This window comes from Melanerpes formicivorus, unplaced genomic scaffold (genome assembly GCF_026170545.1).
Source record: "Melanerpes formicivorus ecotype bairdi unplaced genomic scaffold, bMelFor1.0.p_v2 SCAF_712, whole genome shotgun sequence".
In the NCBI taxonomy this organism is placed as follows: Eukaryota; Metazoa; Chordata; class Aves; order Piciformes; family Picidae; genus Melanerpes; species Melanerpes formicivorus.
This window is the reverse complement of record NW_027143064.1, coordinates 47,261-68,336: the sequence shown is the minus strand read 5'-3', so window position 1 is coordinate 68,336 and position 21,076 is coordinate 47,261.

The following is a 21,076-nucleotide window of genomic DNA, read 5'->3' as shown; positions in this document are numbered from 1 at the left end:
AAGCATTTAACCTTGCTTGTTAGACATGCGAATCCCGTGTCTCATTTCCTGTGGCCTTACCCCATGTGTAAGCACTGATAAGGGCTGTGTGAAATTGACAGCTGGGGCCGCGGCGTCTCCCTGCCATCAGCCGCTGCTTTATTGCGGCGATAAGGCGGCGAGGCTGGCGGAGCAGCACCGAGCCCCGCAGCCGCCAGCCAGCAGGGAGAGGTGAGGAGAGCAGCACGCCGCTGGGAAGGCTGCTATTAGTTAATGAGCAAGTGTGTCGCCCGTCTGTGTGCTGCTGCTGGGTTTGCACGCCCAGCCGCGCTGCTGCCGGGCTGTGTGCGAGAGCAGAGCAGAGGGCGGGGGGGAAGGTGGAGGGGGCAGGGGAGGTGTGAGTGTGCAAGAAACTCTGCCTGTGTGAGGAGCAGCCAAGGAGGCAGCAGTCCAAGGGCAAAACACATTTGGGCACGTTCATAAATTGCTGGAATGGTTTGGGTTGGAAGAGACCATCCACTTCCAAGCCCCTGCCGCGGGCAGGGACACCTCCCACCAGCCCAGGTTGCTCAAGGCAGCACCTGCAGGGAGGGGACATCCACAGCCTCCCTGGGCAACCTGTGCCAGTGTCTCCCCACCCTCACTGGTGAGAATTTCTTCCTAATTTCCAGTCTCAATCTGCCCTCCTCAAGCTTTAATCCATTCCCTCTCACCCTCTCCCAACCAGCCCTTGTCCAAAGTCTCTCCCCAGCTCTCCTGTAGCTCCCTTCAGGTACTGGAAGGCTGCTCTGAGATCTCCTTGGAGCCTTCTCTTCTCCAGGCTGAACAGCCTCGACTCCCTCAGCCTGTCCCCATAAGAGAGCTGCTGTGTTTGTGAGGACAAACACGAGGAATGCTTAGAGGAGCAGGCCATGCAGCAGCTGGGTAAGAGCACAGTGCTGCTGCTGCCTGCTGGAGGGGCTGGATGATCTCAGTGACTCTCTGAGCCCAGCTGTGAAGATTTTCTGCTTTGGGTATTGAAACTCTGACAGCTTTGCTGGGTGGGGTTACAGTGCCTGGCATGTGTCCCTGAGGGTGTTCCCTGCACTTCTGATGCTGCTTTGCAGACATCTCTATCCCTGGTGTGCTCCTCAGCTAAGATCACTGGTGATGAGTTGAAAGGGGAGAGATGTGCATCCCTTGGGCTCTTCCAGCTATGGATTCCTCTTCTCCATTCCCCAGCCAGGGGAGGTCCCATCTCAGTGATGGAGAGTGGACTAACACAGCACTATCTGGCAGGCAGCAGTGTGCCCCTGCCCTGTCCTCACTGCTAGTGGAAGCCAATGTGCTAGGCAGGAGGGAATGAGTGGCCCAGAGGGCTTCCAAACACTTGGACCAGAGCAGGCCTGTTAAATCAGAGCAGATGGCCACATTAGCCCTGCAAAAGAGCAGCAACTCTCCCTGCTCATCTCTGGGCCCCCCCACAACCCAGTCCTCAGCCTTCCAATTTTCTCTACAAGCTTCTGACAGCTGCTCCTCAGGAAATTGCACTTGTGTGGTGAGCCAGGGCGAGAGAATCCTAGCCCTCACCTCCTTTTCATTACCAATAAGCACACAATCCCTTTGTCTTCTAAAGCAATTTCATAGCCAGTGCACAAATAGGGATCCATCAAAGGAGCCTTTCAGTGGGCTGGCACGAGAGACAATGGGAAGCAGAGACACCTCCACCAACAAAGAGCTGCATTTCCATTTTGATAACCAGCGTCCCTGGCTCCCTGTTCAGCACCAGCACCTTGTTTTCTCTCTCCCCTTCCCCAAGCCAGGGAGAAGAGCCTGCCAAGCAGAATGGTGGCTACAATAGCATCTCCCCTTCCCTCCCCTTGCCAGTTGTCCTGCTGACAGATCTGATGGGCCTGCCTGCCACCAGCTGCCTTTTCTTCTACACAGGACACAGAGAGAGAGAAAAGGAGGCCTCATAGCCCTCCCTTCAGAGCTATCTTCCTCTTTCATGCTCTTGTTACGTTGCCACCAGGGTGAACCATGGGTTGATAGAGTGGTTTGTGTTGGAAGGGACCTCAAAGATCATCCAGTTCCAACCCCCTGCCATGGGCAGGGACACCTCCCACCAGCCCAGGTTGCTCAAGGCCTCATCCTGCCTGGCCTTGGACACCTCCAGGGGAAGGACATCCACAGCCTCCCTGGGCAAGCTGTGCCAGTGTCTCCCCATCCTCACTCTAAAGAATTTCTTCCTTATCTCCAGTCCCAGCCTCCCTTCCTCAAGCTTCAATCCATTCCCTCTCCTCCTATCACTACAAGTCCTTGTCAGAAGTCCCTCCCCATCTCCCTTCCAGTACTGGAAGGCTGCTCTGAGGTCTCCTTGGAGCCTTCTTTTCTCCACTAGACTTGATGACCATGGCCCTAACAATGCAAAGGCAAGCAAACCCCTATCATCACTAGAGGGCTTCAGCCATGTCTGACTTATTTACCTGTTTAATCTCCTTCCTAAAAATGATTATCTGGAGCCACTGCAGAGCAGCTCTCAGGCTGTGTTGCAGAAGGTGCACAACATTGGTTCCTCTTGCTGTTACCAAACTGAAAAAGCAGGACACTGAGTTTCTGAACCACCTCCCCACCTTGGCCTGATGCTGTCCTGTGCTTAAGGTGCTTTCAACACTGCCTGAGCAAGGTCAGCAGCTTGTGGCTTGTCTGCACTGCTGACAAGTTGGTAGGCATTGTGTCACAGAGGGAAATTAGCATAGACAGCCCTTCTGGTTTGTCTGCTGCCTCCCAGGCCTTGCAATATTCATGTCCCCACAGCCAGAGGAAATGTAAGCAGGTTCCCCTATGAGCAGCTCCCAACTGGGCAACTCCTGCCAGAGGAATACATCAGAGGCAGAGTCAAAGCCACTGGGCACAGGAGGAGGTGAACTGGGAGAGATTCTGATCTGAGAATTCAGACTCCAAAACCACCCTACCCTGATGTCACCACCGTGGAACACAGCAACTGAGCTCAGCCACTGGGGGCTCTGGGAAAGGCAGGCGAGGAAATGAGGAGCTCCAGCTCGCTGCCCTCAGAGGGTCTGTGATGGAGCAGTAGCTGAGCACAGCAAGGCCGAATTGCTCCTTCCAGACCTCTGGGAGAGGATCCTGAAAGGTGGCTGAACAGATGCAGAGTGCTTTAGAGGTTCCTCTCTTTGCTGCTGTCCAGCGTCAATGCAGAGCAGGGCGCTGGTGCAGGAGCTGGCCAGAGTGCTGCTCACTCCATCTCCTTCTCTCAGGAGCAGGAGCAACTCCCTCTTGTGATGGTGAAGACCACACGCATGCACTTACTGCTGGTCCTCGGAAGAGGGCTGGGCTTTGTCCCCCGGAGGTTGGTTTTATGGTCGTTATCTCACCAACCAGCATTGCTTGCTCTGGCCAAAGCTCCAGCCTCAGCAGAGGAGCATTGTGTGTACTGGGCTCACCCTCAGAGGATGAAGAGATGCCTTCTTTCACTGCAGTGCCTCGTGGTGACAGGACATGGTGCCTGGACTGAGAGAGAAGCAGGGGTGAAAGGGGAAGCCGATTTGGAAGGCAGAGAGGGAGAAAGAATGGGTGACAGGCAGCCTGGAGTGGGCAAGGAAAGATGGAGGAGATCTTTTTAAAGGTGGGAGGGAAGGAAAGAGTGGGGAAGTGATGAAAACAGAGAGGCAAAGCAGTGTAGCATAGGATGGATTGTGCACCAGGAACCCAGGATCAAAATGCCAACTAAATCAGGATATTACAGGTCACTGAACACAAACTGCACAATGGCTGAGTCTCTAACAAAGGTTAAAACATGAAACAGAGGAAAACAGTGACACAATGCAGAGGCAGTGACCACAAGCTCCAGCCAAAAGGGAGGGTGTTGCAGAGCTGCTGGGAAATCAGAGGAAAGCACTGCTTGGAATCAGTGCCTGAAATGCAAAGGTGCTTTGCACAGCTAGCAGCCTGGGTGCCAGCACAGACACAGCCTGGGCAATGCCTCTCCATGAAAGTCATGCACTTGAGACACTTGGTAGGCATCAGAAGCCAACATAGCTTAGGGCAGGCAGAAACATGCTTAAAATGAAGGAAGGGATTGGGAAGGAAGGAAGGGAAGGAACGGAAGGAAGGGAAGGGGGGGAAGGGGAGGAGGGAAGGGAGGGAGGGGGGAGGAAGGGAAGGGGGAAGGGGGGGAGGGAGGGAGGAAGGGAGGGAGGGAGGAAGGGAGGAAGGGAGGAAGGGAGGGAGGAAGGGAGGAAGGGAGGAAGGGAGGAAGGGAGGAAGGGAGGAAGGGAGGAAGGGAGGAAGGGAGGAAGGGAGGAAGGGAGGAAGGGAGGAAGGGAGGAAGGGAGGAAGGGAGGAAGGGAGGAAGGGAGGAAGGGAGGAAGGAAGGAAGGAAGGAAGGAAGGAAGGAAGGAAGGAAGGAAGGAAGGAAGGAAGGAAGGAAGGAAGGAAGGAAGGAAGGAAGGAAGGAAGGAAGGAAGGAAGATGACTCTGTTCTGATGAGGAAAGAGCCTTGGAATCTCTCTGGCACACATACTCCTCACTGCCCAGTGAAACCCAGCCTGCTCCAGCTGTAGTCCCTGTGGTCTCACACCCTCCAGCCTGGGCCCAGGGACCCAGAAATCTTGACTCCCCCTAATCTTATCCATAAACCACCTCTGATCTCCCAGACAGGCTGTCCTCTAGGTGACTTTTGGGGTTGCTATGGCAGCAAAATTGATAACTCCCATCTAAGAAGGCAATTCAGTGTTGCACAGGCAGAACAACAGCATCCATCATGCCTGCACCCCATAGGTGCTGCAGTGTGTGACCACCAGATCTGCTTCAGCTGTGATTTCCAGAAGTCCCTGTAGCCACATGCTGTTAGCTGGACCATCTCAGGAAGGGAAAGCTGCTGCCCAGGCTGTGGAAGGTAAGCAAAGCCATGCAGCACTCTGGCTTGTCTGCAGCTGCTTTGCTTCACCTGAGATAGGTCCCAGCAGAGGGTGGCTGTGCTTGTTGGATGTTCAGTGGTGCAGTGCTCTTGGAAGGGATGCTTTGAGTTCTGCTCATGGGGATAGATGCTCCTTCAGCTTCACATTTTTGTTCTGCTGGGAGTCTGAGCTCTGCTGGATTTCTTCAGAGTATTCCTTTTTCCATGCCTCAGATGGGCCCAGCAGCCAATGGAGTTGTAGAAACAGAAGGAATCTGGGGATGCAGAGGATGGAAATGTAAGCCAGGTGGTCTGTGACAGAAACTCAGGCTATTATCTGTCTCTCCAGACTGAGGGCAGAGCTGGGAGTAATCCATCCTGCAGCTATCTTCCAGCACAGGCTTCAGATCTCAACCTGACAACTCTGTCTGCAGATGCAGGGCCAGAGAGGTGGTGTCTGAAGCTGCTCATTTTCCTTGCCTCTTCCCACAGATGCTGAATTTGGCTCAGGGAATTCAGGAGACAAAGACATGAACTTCTTGGACAGACCCAGAGAGGAGACAGAGCCCTGCACCCTGGCTCCATGGAGGGCAGCTGCAGTTCACAGTAGCTCAGCAGCACACAAAACAGCTACACTGAGTGGGGAGGAAAGAAGTGGAACGAGGAAAGACACATGGCAACGCTGAGAGCACAGTCTGGAGGGAAAACCTCCTGGCTGCAAGAAAAATCGGGTAACAAGAGGATGTGTGAGATCCCATGGCTGGTTTAGACATTTCTAGGATCACCATTCCTCACCTTTATTCACTTTTGGTTTGGTTTTGACACAGTTGTGTGTCTGGGAAATAACATTGAGAGGGAACCCTGAGAAATGACACTGAGAGGAAACCCTGCTTGTCCTCCCCTCCCTAACCCCCAGCAGCCCAGGCAACAAGACAGTGGATGAGATCCAGCTGCCTGTGCTACAGCACTCGAAAAAAATGCTGACATTTGTACAAAGAGAACTCCCTGAGTGTTTTATTGGCCTTAATGAGATCTCCCCAGGATGAACAGGATCTCCAAACCTGCATATGTGCCCTTTTGGACTCGGTTATACCTCCTCTTCCCCTTGATGCCGAGATGGTGCAGCAGGGAAGGGGTTCAACCCCTCACCTGGCACCTCCTAGCCCCCTCCTTGGCAGCAGGGGGATGCTGCCCTGCTCCCGTGCTGAAGCAGGCGCTGTGCCGCTCGGCTCTGCTCTCCCTCCTTTCCCTGCCGTATTCTCAGCTGCTTCTCGCAGCTCTCTGAGCTGCCTGTCTCTGCGGCTGTGATTGTAACAGCCGAGGTAGCAATTGCAAGTGCAATTTGCAGGCAGTGTTTCATGGACAGTTTAGAATCAGCCCCTCAGCGTTATCCTGAGCAGCCTTCACAAAGCCCCTGCTCATCAGGCACACTGACTGCACTCTGCCTTCTCCCCCTCGCCTGCAGCACTCACTCACACCCTTAGCTGCGCCACACCGCCAGGCATTAATGCTTCCTGCAAACAAACCTCCCCCTCGGTGGCCCTCCAGAGGAAGAGAACCATTGCTTTGTGGATCACTTTCTACAGCTGCCTAAAAGGAAGTTGTAGTCAGGTTGGGGGTCAGGCTCTCCTCCCAGGCAATGTGTGACAGGACAAGAGGGAGGTTTAGGTTGGACATTAGAGAGCACTTCCTCACAGAAAGGCTGATAAGGCACTGGGATGGACTGCCCAGGGAGGTGGTGGAGCTGCCATCACTGGAGGGCTTTAAGAAAGGATTGGAGGTGGCTTTGGTGGCATGGTTTAGCTGATGTCATGGTGTTAGGTCATAGGCTGGGACTTGATGATCTCAGAGGTCTTTTCCAGCCTCAATAATTCTGTTGGTCTGGTTCAGCATCTCTCACCAGCAATGCTGCTGAAGGCTTCTCCTCTCCAAAGTAGCTGGTCATCCTCCATCCCACAGGGATACCACACATCAAGGTCCTGTCTGCCAGAGGCTGTGCTACCTGCTAGACTGCTCTTCTCCACACTCAGGGACAGGCACCCAGGCGTTCCTCTGGCAGCCGTCCCTGCTTTGTGAGAAGGCAGCAATCAGCTCAATCAAGCCCAGCTGTGCACCAAGCCTGCTGCCGGGTAGAGAGGCTCCAGCTGAGGGCATGAACTCTAAATCATCCCTTACACCTCCGAGCACCTTCCAGCCTGCACCTCCGCTCTGCTCCCTGCACCTCCGCCCTGCTCCCTGCCTCTTTTCAACAAATGATCGCCACAAGACACCGGATGCTGAGGGCAGGTCCTCATTCCCTCCTCCCAAGACCCATCCCTGGTGCGGATGCAGTCAGCTCTCTCTCCATTAATCCCACTGCAGCTCTGCAAACTGCTGCTCAGCAGCCCCATCAAGGGTAAATCTCTCTCGCTCGCAGCTGTTTATTCCCGGGCTGGAGCAGCTGGGATTCGCAGCTCTCTGAAAGTCTCTGAGCACCACTGGGGCCCCCCAGGCACCCTCATGAATAACACTACTCAGTATGGAAATGATCTGTCTGAGGAGGAGATCAGGCAGAGCCCCTGGGCTGCCATTGTCGTCTCTCTGCTGAGAGGACCTCCTCGCTCTGGTGTCCCAGCCTGAAGCCTGCTGCCTCCACCATGGTTTTGTGCATAAAGCTTTCTCCCAGCTCACAGGGATGAAGGAGGCTTCCCCCGCAGCCTCCTGGCTTCTGTGCAAGCCTTCTCCTTCCCACCTCACTGCGTGCAAAGGTCCCAGCACCCTGCACCTGGAGGCAGAGAGTTCAATCTACTCAGCAGCATCGTTTTCAGGAAATTGCACCTCCAGCTGAGTGCTTCAGGGTCCCCCTGGCAACTGCTGCAACCCTGGGGTGAGGTCTGCACTGCCAAAAGCCCTGCTGATGGCATGCTGAGGCACAGGGAGCTCATGTAAGCGTGCAGGTGGAGACGACAGCACAGGTTGCAGTCCTTCCCTGACCACCTGCCTCCATCTCTGCACGACCACACCACCTTCCTTTGTCATCCACTGCCAGCCCTGCTCAGTGCACAACTCCTGTAATTCTCAGCAGATATCTGTTAAGTGCCCAAAAAAGAGAGGTCTTGCTTCCCCAGGTCACCCAGAGCCCGAGGGAAAGCTCTGGGAGAGCAAATTCCAGCCCCCTTGCTCCGACACCTCCTTTCCTGGCCAGCCAACATGCCAGCCACCTCCCTGAGCTGAGTTTAGCAACCAGCTATTCTCAAGTGGGTGAGCAGGGAAGGTTTTAGTCCAGAGCCTATCAAAGCTGGAGTCAGAGAAACAGTGAGATCTGCACCTTGTTAAGTGGGGCTAGGAAGTGTGATGGTGAGCTCCAGGCTGCTGGACACTCGTGTCCTGCAGGAGAAGTCTTGCAAGCCTTGAAAGCAGGGAGAGGGGGGAAGAGAGGGGCTTTGTGTTGAGGAGTGGAAAGAGAACACAGATAAAGAGCAAAGGCAGCTCCATCCCTGCTTTCTAAGGAGCTCTGTGCAATTCAGGCAGCCTAGGGGCTTGCAGCTCTCTCTGCTAAGGGTGGCTCTGGCACCCAACCACCTCTATGGTCATACAGCTTGTCCCCAGAGCAGTGCAGCTGTCCCAGAGGGCTTCCTTAGTACTGCTGCTGTGTTGCTGCATCTGTACTGCTCCAGATCCCAGGGTCAGAATGGTTTCTGCTTGCTCAGGAATCTCTGCCTGCCCCAGGGACCTGTCTCAGGGTCAGGCTGATGAGCCCTCAGAGCAGCTGCCCCCAGGGCTCCTGAGGCCTCTAGCAACACCTTTGCCATCACAGGAATAGAGGTCCTGCCTCAGAGAGGTTGTTCTGTGCAGCTCCAGTGCCTGAGACATTGGGGCACAGAGGCTGCTGGGTGTGCAAAAGGGAACCTACCAGCTGGCAAGGGGTTTGGGCCAGATGGTGAGCAGGATTAGAGGCATTTGATTTTTCAGAATGCAGCAGAAACCTAGAAGATCTAATAGTGCTCCAGATGTGAAATGCCTTAATCCACAGGAAGGAGATCTCTGGGTTATTTTTGGGGGGGTGGGGAGGGGAATGGACAGTGTCTGCCAAGTCCCTTCCTGGAGAGCCATTCTCTTGCCTTGGGGGGGGGTGGTGGTCTGGGAGAATGTTAAAGAAATGACAGCATTTAGCTGGCTCACCTTCCTTCACTGCAAGCCCCACAGGGAGCCTGCCTGCACAGCAGCTCCCATACCCCTCCATGCAGTCATCTGGGCTAGGAGATTTTTTTTTAACTGCCTTTATTACAGGGATTATTGCAGTAAGTAGGTTAAACCATCATTGACAATGCCAGCGATGCTGAGGAGAGGAAAAAAAAGCCCAGGGACTCGGAGAGTGGTGGTTTCAGGCAGCTGCCCACCTCCCCTCCCAGCCCCATTCTGACTAATCCAGACCTCAGGCAGATGCCTCTTGGCTGTGATCTGCAATGCACAAAAAAAAGGCCTTATAAATAACCACTACTGTTCCAAGAGTGCCAGCTCTGCCTCTCACTCCTTCACCCACTCCCTAAGGCAGACTCTGAGGCCTCCAGCGAGAGATTAGGCTGGAGAAACATCCCTGGGTTGTAGGTGCTTCCCTCTCACAGGCAATAAACCCTAGCAGCCCCATGTCCAAATTAACTTCATCCCTCCTGGCCTGCACCTCAGGGGAGAAGTGGGGAAGGCATGGAACACACCAACACCCACAGAGCCCTGGAGCACGCTGCCCGGAGAGGTTGTGGAGTCTCCTGCTCTGGAGGCCTTCCAAACCCAGCTGGATGCTTTCCTGTGTGACCTGTTCTAGGTGATCCTGCTCTGACAAGGGGGTTGGACTGGATGATCTTTCAAGGTCCCTTCCAACCCCTGTCCTCCTGGGGTTCTGTGACAGCCTTGTTTCTTCATGGTTGATCATGGCACAGGGAGAGCAAAGCAGTTTCCTCCAGCCTGCTTTCTCTGATGGGGGCAAATTCAGAGCCAGGGGTTATTTTCCAGGGAGGCTTTCCAGAGAAGGGAAGAAGCAGAGCGTTCCCTGGGGCTGCTTTATGGTAGTTCTCACACTTAACAGCTGTTTCCACATGAAATTGTTTCATGTGATTGGGCAGGTAACAGCACCTCTAAGCCCTGTGTCAAATATTATTATGCAATAAAGTAAGAACCCTGAAGGAAATTGCCTTGACACCCTCCCTGATTTACACCCTGCACCCTGGAGATAATTACATCTCAGCTTGAGATACAAAAGGCAGCACAGGAAGCTTGGGAAGAAGGGGCAGCTTTCTGCAGTGCCTGCTAAGTCAGAACTGTCCTGGTAGTCGTTGCTCTGGGTCCAGTTCTGGGCCCTTCAAGTTAAGAAGGTCATTGAGACTCTTGAACGTGGCCAGAGAAGGGCAATGAGGCTGGGGAGGGGTCTGGAGCACAGCCCTGTGAGGAGAGGCTGAGGGAGCTGGGGTTGCTTAGCCTGGAGAAGAGGAGGCTCAGGGGAGACCTTCTTGCTCTCTCCAACTCCCTGAAGGGAGGTTGTAGCCAGGAGGGGGTTGGTCTCTTCTCCCAGGCAAGCAGCAGCAGAACAAGAGGACACAGTCTCAAGCTGTGCCAGGGGAGGTTTAGGCTGGAGGTGAGGAGAAAGTTCTTCCCAGAGAGAGCTGTTAGCCACTGGAATGTGCTGCCCAGGGAGGTGGTGGAGTCACCATTCCTGGAGGTGTTCAAGAGGGGATTGGATGTGGCACTTGGTGCCATGGTTTAGTAGTCAGGAGGTGTTGGGTGAGAGGTTGGACTTGATGATCTTTGAGGTCTTTTCCAACCTTATTGATTCTATGATTCTATCTTCAATTCTATGATTGAGACTGGAGATTAGGAAGAAATTCTTGACAGAGATGGTGGGGAGACACAGGAACAGGTTGCCCAGGGAGGCTGTGGATGCCTCCTCCCTGGAGTTAGTGTCACAGTGTCCACATAGTGGAAGCGACCTCCATAGCTCATCCAGTCCAACTCCCTTTGCAGCCAGCAGGGACATCCTTCACTGGATCAAGCTGCCCAGAGCCCTGTCAAGCCTCACCTTTAATATCTCCAGGGATGAGGCCCCAACCACTTCCCTCACCAACCTGTTTCAGTGTTGCACCTCCCTCACGGTGCAGAACTTGTTCCTGAAGGTGTGTTTTCAAAGTGCAGCTCTGTGGTCTCTAAGCTGAGCTCGAGAGGGTGATCAGGACCCCCACAGCCTGCAGCGAGCTGTGCAGGGTATGGAGCACTCCAATTCTCAGTGGTTCATAACCCTTCAGCCTTGGCAGCCCCTGCAATTCATCACTTCATGCAACAGAATATGTATTAGGAATGACAGGCAGATTACACTCTGGGCAGTGCTAAACCTTCTTCGTTTGGCTCTGGAATTGGGTTTGGGCTGCAGGGGACCTTGACATTGATAAATAGTTGGCGTGGTGGCCACTGCTGCCTGCGCTTGCAGCTCCTGGAGTGGAGTGGGTATTTCATTAACATTATCTTATTAACTTCCCAGTGATGAGAGGCATCAGCCATCAGCTTGCATTTTGACCACAAAGACAAGCCTGAGACAGGGCTGAAGGTTCACAAGGTGCCTCCTCCAAGCTGCCTTCGCTGGCGCGCACTCAGCGTGGCAAGTGTGGCATTCGGGAGAGGGATCAGCGGTGGGGGGGAGGTGAGGGGGTGGGGGGAGAAATGTAAAGCAAGAGAGTGTTGGTTGGGAGGAGAAGGAGAGCCAGAGCCTGGAGCTGCACTAGCAGGTCTGTGAGCTTTGCAAGTGAAGCCTGGGATGGGAGGCAGGCACGGGATGGGGACAGGGAGGCTGTGACAGCTGCCGGTGGTGGCTGAGGAGAGCAGGCTGAACTCTGGGGTTAAATGGATGGTGCAGCTTTGAGCTGAGTTCTGTTCTGCTCTCACATCTTTGCTCCTTTTATTTTGTATTTTGCCTGTGTGAGCAGAGGCAAAATCAGCACTGTGATTAGAAAGAGAAGAGAGGAGAGGGGAAAGAAATTAATTACTCATAAGAAACTTTTAAGATCATGGCTTCTTAAAAGTCTCCAAATCCCCACGAAAAGCCAGGTCCATGCAGTGCACTTTACATACTAACAGAGTCTAATTCCCTGACTGATAACAGCAGAAAGGAAGATAAAAAAGCCTGAAGGCAAACAGGATTAATTGTGTGTCAGAGGTGTCTAATTAGAAGGAATGATGGATTGAAAGGCAACATGCAGGAGGCACGAGCCAGCCTCAGCTGCTCCTCCTGGCCTCCTCTATATCCAGCAGCATCAGCTGGATGCAACAGAGAGGTTCTAGCATCAATGAGTTCCCTTTTGGGGGGGCTGTCCCTTCACTCAGGGAGCTGGGAAGCCCTTCTCTAGTAACTCTCCTGTGTCAGTGTGGCCCTGGGAAGATGCTCTTCAACCACAAGTTTATTGACTCCGTTGACATTTCCCCTGGAAACTCAATGTGTTAAAAGAACTCTGATTCCTCCTTCCCTATCCCTCTACATTTCATTGTCTGCCCTTCCTAGCCTTTTATCCTGCAGGTCTTTTGAGCATCTTGTTGATGCCTCCTCCCTGGGGGTGTTCAAGATGAGGCTGGATGAAGCCTTGAGCAGCTGAGTCTAGTTTAGAGATGTCTCTGCCCATGGCAGGGAGGTTGGAGTAGGTGATCTCTGAGGTCCCTTCCAACCTGAGCCATTCTATGATCTTCAGTTTCTGGTTCAAATATTCCTCCTCACTCTCCACCTCAAGGGACTTCTGAATCTTGAGTCCCCTGTGAGGACAGAGTTGGCTATGTTAGATTTGCCCCAATCCAGCAGAAAACCCAAGCTGCTCAAGGGAGCACATAGTCCATGGGCAGGTGACAGAGATGTGGAGAAAAGCCTTCACCACTGGGATTCTTCCTCTAGTGTGGAGCAGGCAATGCTGCTGCTCTGACTCTCTTGGCTCCACAGCCCTACCTACACCATTCTTGCTGGTCTAAGAGAAAAAGAGGAGTCCAGCTGACACAGCCAGCAGAGATATCAATTGGTGGCTGCACCAGAGATGCCTCCTGGCAGGGTCCCATGGCCCATTAGGAGAGATGCTGGCCAGGGAGAGAGAGTCAGTTGCCACAGTGAATGGAAATAAATGGCCAGCAGGGTTGCACTGGCATCTCCCATAAAGGAGAGCAGCTGGAGAGGACCTGACTATTAGAAGTAGTGGGCAGGTTCCTGCTTGAGGGCTCAGAGAGAGTGAGTGGGACTAATTTCATTTCACCTAAAGCGTTCAGCGAATCCCTTTCACCATGTAAAATCCATCGTGGTTTTCTCATTAATCCTCCAAAGTACAGACACTTACTCCAGGCCTAATCCCACTCTGCTATTGTGTTTCTCTGCTGCTGCCTTCCCTCATCAGCTTAGCAAATTCCCTCTCCTTCAATAGAATATCCAAAGCTGAACATGCCGGGCATTAAACTGAAACCTTCTCCCAAGGGCTGCTGCAGCTTCTTCATTTCCCCAGCAGCTCCATTTTCCTGGCCTGGGCAGGGAAGAATCCTGAAAGCAAACAGGAGAGGTGGAGGTCATGAGCTGTGACATTAAAAAATTGCTTTTCTGAGCCTGAGTCAGCTGAGACAAAAAAAAAAAAGTCTCATGGCCCAGGCAAATTAGAATTGATCACAGATTGGTTTGGGTTTGAGTCTGTTGTGTGGGTTTTTTTCCCCCCCTCTTTGTCTCTCATCTGGGGCTGACTCCAGCTCAGGTGGGGAAATTTATTGAAAGTCCATGCAGGTGATAAGGCACAGAATCTAATTAAAGACTTTGTCAAGGAGCTTTGTTCCAGAGGCTCAGCTCTGCCTGCAAACAAACCTCTCCATCCATCAATTTCAAGCAGGCCCTTGCTGTGCACAGATACTGCAGCCCGAAGGGGCAATGTGCTGGGGACCTCTTAAACCCTCTGCAACTGGCCCTCAGCCATTCTGCTCTCAGACTAGCAATGACCTCAGCACAGAGCTGCTCTTGGGAAAGTTCCTCCAAGGACTTCAGTTTCTTCTAGCCTGGGTGCCTCTTGGCCTTCCTCTGTGTTCATTTGGCTTCCCTTTCCTGTTTCCATGCAGAAGCAAGACTTCAGCTTCCTCCTTTGCCTTGGCTGTTGACTCAGGGTTAAGCTTTTCTGTCACCTCTGAAATGAAGGATGCCAATCCTTCCATATCTGTGGAGACCATAGAGTCATAGAGTGATAGAATGGGTTGGGTTGGGTTGGAAGGGACCTATGAATGCAGCTCTTGCTAATCCCAGGTTAACCAGGGAGCACTTCCCACCAGCTGCTGCAGGGCACCTCTGGCAGAGGTGAGGAAGCATCCAGGACACCAACACTTGCCTACTCCCTGCACCCTGAGTCATGGGGTTTAGTGGAGTGTGTGATGAAGCAGGCTTCATAGATTGATAGAATGGTTTGGGTTGAGACCTTAAAGATCATCTAGTTTCAACCCCTTGCCATGGGCAGGGACACCTCTCACCAGCCCAGCTTGCTCAAGGCCTCATCCAGCCTGGCCCTGAACACTTCCAGGGGGAGGACATCCACAACCTCCCTGGGCAACCTGTGCCAGTGTCTTTGTGGCCTCCTCTGGAACCTTTCCAGAAGTTTGATGTCCCTTTTATGTTGGGGGTACCAGAATTTGATGCAATGCTCCAGGTGGGGGTCTCAGGAGAGCAGAGAATCACCTCCCTGGCTCTTGATGACACATATCCTGAAGGAAGGGCTGAAAGCTGGCTGGACCAGTGTTCTCAGTTCCAACTGCTGGTGCTTTCTTCACCCATGTAATTTGAGCAGCTCTTTTCTTACCTTACAGCCTAAATTTGTGGTGTTTCATCCTAGTCCAGCCCATGGCTCTCTTTCTACCCCGTGGGCACAGGGAGGTGCAGCACAGCAGTGTTGCTTTACCTCTTAGGCAGTTCCCCAGATGGGGTGGTGATCACACAAAGGATTGCAAGCCAGGAAATGACACAAATCTCCCTGACCCAGCATCTGTCAAGTTCTAGGCCACAAAGGGCCTTCTCTAGATTCTTCAGATGGAGACCAGCTACGTAAATAACCAACAATAATGATTCAGGTGCAAGCTGCCATTTCTCAGCTCTCCACTCCCACTGCACTGGAGGCCTGAGGTGACCCCACACAGCTCAGCCTTCCCGCTCTACCTGGCCCTGCTTTAGCTCTCAGGGTGCACATAACACCCAAAGAACTTCCAGAGGCACATCTGACCTTAGACCACTTGCCAATAGCACAGGCTCAACCTATTTGCTGTGTTTCCATTTGTGAGGCATAATTCCCATGTAAATGTTTCATTTGCTTCTGAAATGGCTTTGATCTCTTCTGAATTTTTTATCTCTTTTTATTGCATTCTGGGGATCATAATCCTGCTTTATTTCCTCCTCTCTTTTGGGTAGGCCAAATGACTGCCTGCATTTGTTGGGGTTTGGTTTTTTTTTTCCCCTTTCATTCCAGGCTGGCATTTTCACCATGCAGTTGCTATCTGAGAGCACACTTCTGAGAGGAAGATCCACAGTGGAAATTAAGCACAAAAGACAAAAGGCTGCTGCTGGAGCTAGGAGCTGTTGTGGGCTTTTGTTAAAATTTTAAGAGTATTTTCATTTGTTGCTGCTTTAGTTCTCATGAATCTCCTCTGAGGAACCACAGCAGCATTCTGGGATGTGCAGGAAAGACTTCTCTGTTCTTCTTGTTTTTTAGTAACAGTGAGAAGGGGGAAAAACAAATTAAACCCAGAAACAGCTTCATATCCCAGCAGCACCACAGGCATCCTGTCAGAAGTAGCTTGGGAAATGGAGCCAACAAGAGGGATGTGGAGGTGCTGGAAGGTGTCCAGAGAAGGGCCAGGAGGATGAGCAGAGGGCTGGAGCTGCTCTGCTATGAGGACAGACTGAAGGAGTTGGGGCTGTTCAGTCTGCAGAAGAGAAGGCTCTGAGGTGACCTCATTGTGGCCTCCCAGTATCTGAAGGAGGCTACAGGAAGGCTGGGGAGGGACTGCTCAGGATCTCAGGTAGTGATAGGACTAGGGGGAATGGAATGATGCTGGAGGTGGGGAGATTCAGGCTGGACATCAGGAGGAAGTTCTTCACCATGAGAGTGGTGAAGCCCTGGAATGGGTTGTGCAGAGAGGTGGTTGAGGCCCCGTCCCTGGAGGTGTTTTAGGCCAGGCTGGATGAGGCTCTGGCCAGGCTGATCTAGTGTGGGGTGTCCCTGCCCCTGGCAGGGGGGGTGGAACTGGCTGATCCTTGTGGTCCCTTCCAACCCTCACTGATTCTATGATTCTATGATGGTGGAGCATGCACAGGAATGGAGGAGAGGCTTTGTGTGTGAGCAGACATGCTCCAGTGACACTGTTGGGTTGAAAGCTGATCAAACAAAGTCCCAGGCAACCAGAACAAGAGGACACAGTCTCAAGCTGCACAGGGGGAAGTTTAGGCTGGAGGTGAGGAGAAAGTTCTTCCCAGAAAGAGGAACTGCCCATTGGAATGTGCTGCCCAGGGAGGTGGTGGAGTCACCATCAGTGGAGGTGTTCAAAGGAGGGTTGGATGTGGCACTTGGAGCCATGGTTTAGTTAGTCAGGAGGTGTTGGGTGACAGGTTGGTCTTGATGATCTCTGAGGTCTTTTCCAATCATATTGATTCTATGCTGTGATCTCATAGTTTTTTTCTGCCAGCACAGCATTGAAGTGCTGAACCCATGCAGTAGGGGGAAAATGAGGATCATTGGTGTGAGGCTTTATCTGAGAGAAAATACAAGGATTAAGGGGGGAAGGAAGGAATATGGCTGAAAAACAGGTATGGATGAGATGGTGGAGTCACTATCCCTGCAGGTGCACAAGAAATGTGTGGCTATGGCACTTGGGGCCATGGCTTAATGGCTATGGTGGTGCTGGGCTGGTGCTTCGACTGGATGATCTTAGAGGGCTTTTCCAACCCAAACAATTCTGAGCTTCTGTGACTACAGTGCAGAAGGGAGAAGGATCATTTGGCATACTTTGTGTGGCTGGGCTGGGAGAGAACAAGGCCTTGTTTTCCATCTTTATCATAGTAGGAGTCATAAAGTAAACTCACCCAATTAAGAGGTAAAAAAAGAATCCAAATAAACCAAACCAAACCAAAACCAAAGCAAAGCAAAGCAAAGCAAAACAAAGCAAACCAAACCAAAGCGAACCAAAGCCCAACAAACCAAACAAAATACCAACAAACCCCAGGTCTAAAGATTCCAATATTAACTTGACTCACATTGCCATGCAGGATTTCCTGTGCTTTGTTTGCTTGCATCAATCAGCCACTTCTGCTGCCTTACACCCAAGGGGGATTTAACCTGCACATGCATGAGTGCTTGGTGTAAGGCCAGCTGAGGTGTCTCATCTGCCCATTACTCATGCATCTGATCTCAGTCTGTGCCCTGAATGGGTGCTGAATTTATACAGTCAGCCTCTGATCAGACGGCCCTCGGGCATTACTAAAACATAAAGAGCAGGACAGGTCCTAGGGACTCCTAACAGCACAGGCTTGGCATGATCAAACCCACCTGTCCCTGCCACACTTCAATCCAGCCTTCCCGCAGCTCTTTCAAAGCAAGGCGCCGGCAGCTCAGGCAAAGCAAGGCACAGACGATCATGTTCTTAGACAGACAAAGCTCTCTGTGAATAAAGCATTTGATGCTGATTGCAATATTTAAAGAGAAACCACTCTTCCCAGCCCTGCCTGCAGCCTGCTGGCTCTCCCCTCTGGCAGAGGAGGCTGGATGCCTCTGATTCTCCTTCACCTCCCTCCCTGTCGCTGCAGCAAGGGGAACGTTTCCAGGGCTGTTTGTCTGAGCTGGTTACAGACTTATGGTTGCTATTAAGTTGGGATATTTTTATAGACTCCCCCACTTGCAATACACAAGGTTGCATACACAGATGACTTTTTTCTCCCCCCTCCCCTTCCTTGCTTTAATTTAGCTCTCTCCTTTCCTGCAGCCCATCAAAGGACTTCCAACAAATGACTGAATAAATGCATTCAGATAGTGCAGTAATGGAGAAAAATTCAGCCTTGAATGAAGAGATTGTTTGTACCCCGAGACTGTAAAGATGAATGGTGGTGCCTACAGTTTGAAAACTCCTTTTAGTTTAAAATATTGCTGCTTGGTGAAGGGAAAAAAAAAAAAAAAGAAGAGAGAGAAAGCACAAAAGGATGAAACAAAACAAACCAACAAGCCTGTGTAGTTTTCACCGGGAAGGAGCTGAGAGCACGCAGAACAGAAGCCTCGCAGCCAGAATTGCTTCATATATCACAGCCACCAGCACCAGGCTGATAATGGCAAACAAGTCCTGATCAGGGAGTGATTATTGCTCTGTGCTCCAAGCCCTGATGTGTAGGCAACTGACTGCAGCTTGATTTTCTTTAACTGAGCTGACCTTTTGAGGTTGAAATTAAGAATGTGATCACAGTGGCTGGCTAGATGAGGTGTCAAGCTGAAGGAAAAGTCTTCAAAGGAGCCAGCCCTGCCTCTCTCACACTTCCATTTTCTGAGTGAAATGGGGATTGTCTCTTCCCACCTTGTAGCTGTGTGTGCTTGTGCTTAAAGGAAGAACATGAAAAAACACCCTGACCGGCTCTTCTCTTCCTGACCTGTTACTGGCAGGTATCAAATCATCCCCAAATCATCTTCCATCTGATAGAAACCTGTGGCTGGATGAGTTATCAGATTTCAGAGCCCGGCAGAAATAAGAAGCAGAGTGGGGGGAATGACGATGAGATCGTTTAGTTCGGAATCAGTCTGCTCTCCCCAAGCTCTGCTGATGCGGTGCTCAAGCACCCATCATCTCCAGTGCACTTGCAGCTTGTGTGTGTTTGTTTTGCCAATGCGGGAGGAGAGTTGTTCACACAGAACAAAAGGCAGGCTGCTAGGAGTGATTTCGGGCTGGAGGGTCATGCCAGGGGATGGAATTGCAGCCAAGGCACAAGGCCTGTTAGTGCTGTGTCCACTGGCTGGGAACATGTAAGCCGTGCTCGTCCTTCTGGCCAGCCTTGCTCTGCCCCACAGGTGCTTTGGAGGAGATATAAACCTCAGCAGACACCAATGGACATCTGCTCGATGCCATCTGCTCTGTTACACCCCTCTGGTCATTAGCTCTATTTCCCTGGGCACCACTTTGTGCTCTTTGCTTTGATTTGCCCTGGCTGCACTGCTGGTGCTTACAAACACAGACTCACAAAGGGGACCATGATTAAATGCTCTGGCACTGGAGCAGGGGAGATGCAATGGCAGGTCCTGCTCCATGCCACCATGATCACTTGGGATCATCAATCAGCCCATTTGGCCAGGCTCAAAACTCTTCCCTTCTCCCAACATTTTGATGTGCCAGGGGCTTTGGGTTGAAGTGCTGGGCTGCAGCTTGGCTGTGTGGTCCAGCCTGGTGCTTCTGCAGGGCCTGGAGGGGACACAATGTCTCAGCCTGGGTAATGATGAGGTCAAGCTGTGCAGCTTTACTGCCTGGCTGTGAGTGGCAGAACAGGCTGAGCTGTGAGCTGTGGGTGAAGGGAAGCTGCCTGAGTCTGCCCATCCTGGTATCACTGGAGCTTGAGACTCTGGTGCTAATCTTTTGGTCAATACTCCAAGGGAAGAAGTCAAGCTGACCAGGACTTTTCAAAGGTTCCAGGCTGTGTGTCACTGTATTTGGCTGAGCAGTCCCAAGAGGGGAGTTCAAAGGAGCAAGCAAATAATACAACAAGAAAGGAGTCAAACTTTCACCTTTCATGCCTGAGAGCACATTAAAATTAATTGAATGAGCCCCCACTTTGATGGAGTAAATGCTCTATGCTTGCTCACCTGAATCTTTGCTTCCCTCAAGGATGCTTTTGTACCATCAATCCAAGCTTGCTGCACATATTCTTTCTGGTTAAGCACAGTGAGAGACACACAGAGACACACACACAAAGCTCAGGATCTGTCACAGTTTGTTATTGAGTTTGTAATATGCAATTGTAGAAGGATTATAATATCACCAACTGCATTTCATCTGTCCCCACACATTCAAACATGCAAGCTGAAATGAACAGTGACAGCCAAAATGCTCCTGTTTGCACACAAATGCTTTAATAACCAGCAATTTCAGGAGGGGGGGAAAGCAGGAGAGGAAAAGCTGAAGGACAAAGAATTCACTTCTTCAATTCCACAGACAAGTTAACTCTTAGTATCAGTAAGTCTGCTGAGGTTAGGGAAGCCTGGCTAAGAGCAACTGAAAGGGTTCGTTAGAATCATAGAATCAATAAGGTTGGGAAAGACCTCAGAGATCATCAAGTCCAAGCTGTCACTCAACACCTCATGGCTACTAAACCATGGCTCCAAGTGCCGCCTCCAATCCCCTCTTGAACAACTCCAGGGACTCCACCACCTCCCTGGGCAGCACATTCCCATGGCCAATCTCTCTCTCTGTGAAGAACTTTCTTCTCACTTCCAGCCTGAACCTCCCCTGACACAGCTTGAGACTGTGTCCTCTTGTTCTGGTGCTGCTTGCCTGGGAGAAGAGACCAACCCCCACCTGGCTACAACCTCCCTTTAGGGAGTTGTAGGGAGCAAGAAGGTCTCCCCTGAGCCTCCTCGTCTCCAGCCTAAGCAACCCCAGCTCCCTCAGCCTCTCCTCACAGGGCTGTGCTCCAGACCCCTCCCCAGCCTCATTGCCCTTCTCTGGCCACGTTCAAGAGGCTCAATGCACTTCCTAAATTGAGGGGCCCAGAACTGAGGCTGAGGGAGCTGGGATTGTTTAGCCTGGAGAAGAGGAGGCTCAGGGGTGACCTCATTGCCCTCTACAACTACTTGAAGGGAGGTTGTAGCCAGGAAGGGGTTGGTCTCTTCTCCCAGGCAACCAGCACCAGAACAAGAGGACACAGTCTCAAGCTGTGCCAGGGGAGGTTTAGGCTGGAAGTGAGGAGAAAGTTCTTCACCGATTGAGTCATTTGTCCTTGGAATGTGCTGCCCAGGGAGGTGGTGGTGTCCCCATCCCTTGAGGTGTTCAAGAGGAGATTGGATGTGGCACTTGGTGCCATGGTCTAGTCATGAGGTCTGTGGCTACAGGTTGGACTCGATCATCCTCGAGGTCTCTCCCAGCCTTGGCGATACTGTGATACTCTGTCTCCCCCTCCACCCCCCAAAATCTCTTACCTACCAACTGCTACCTTCAATGCCTTTTAAG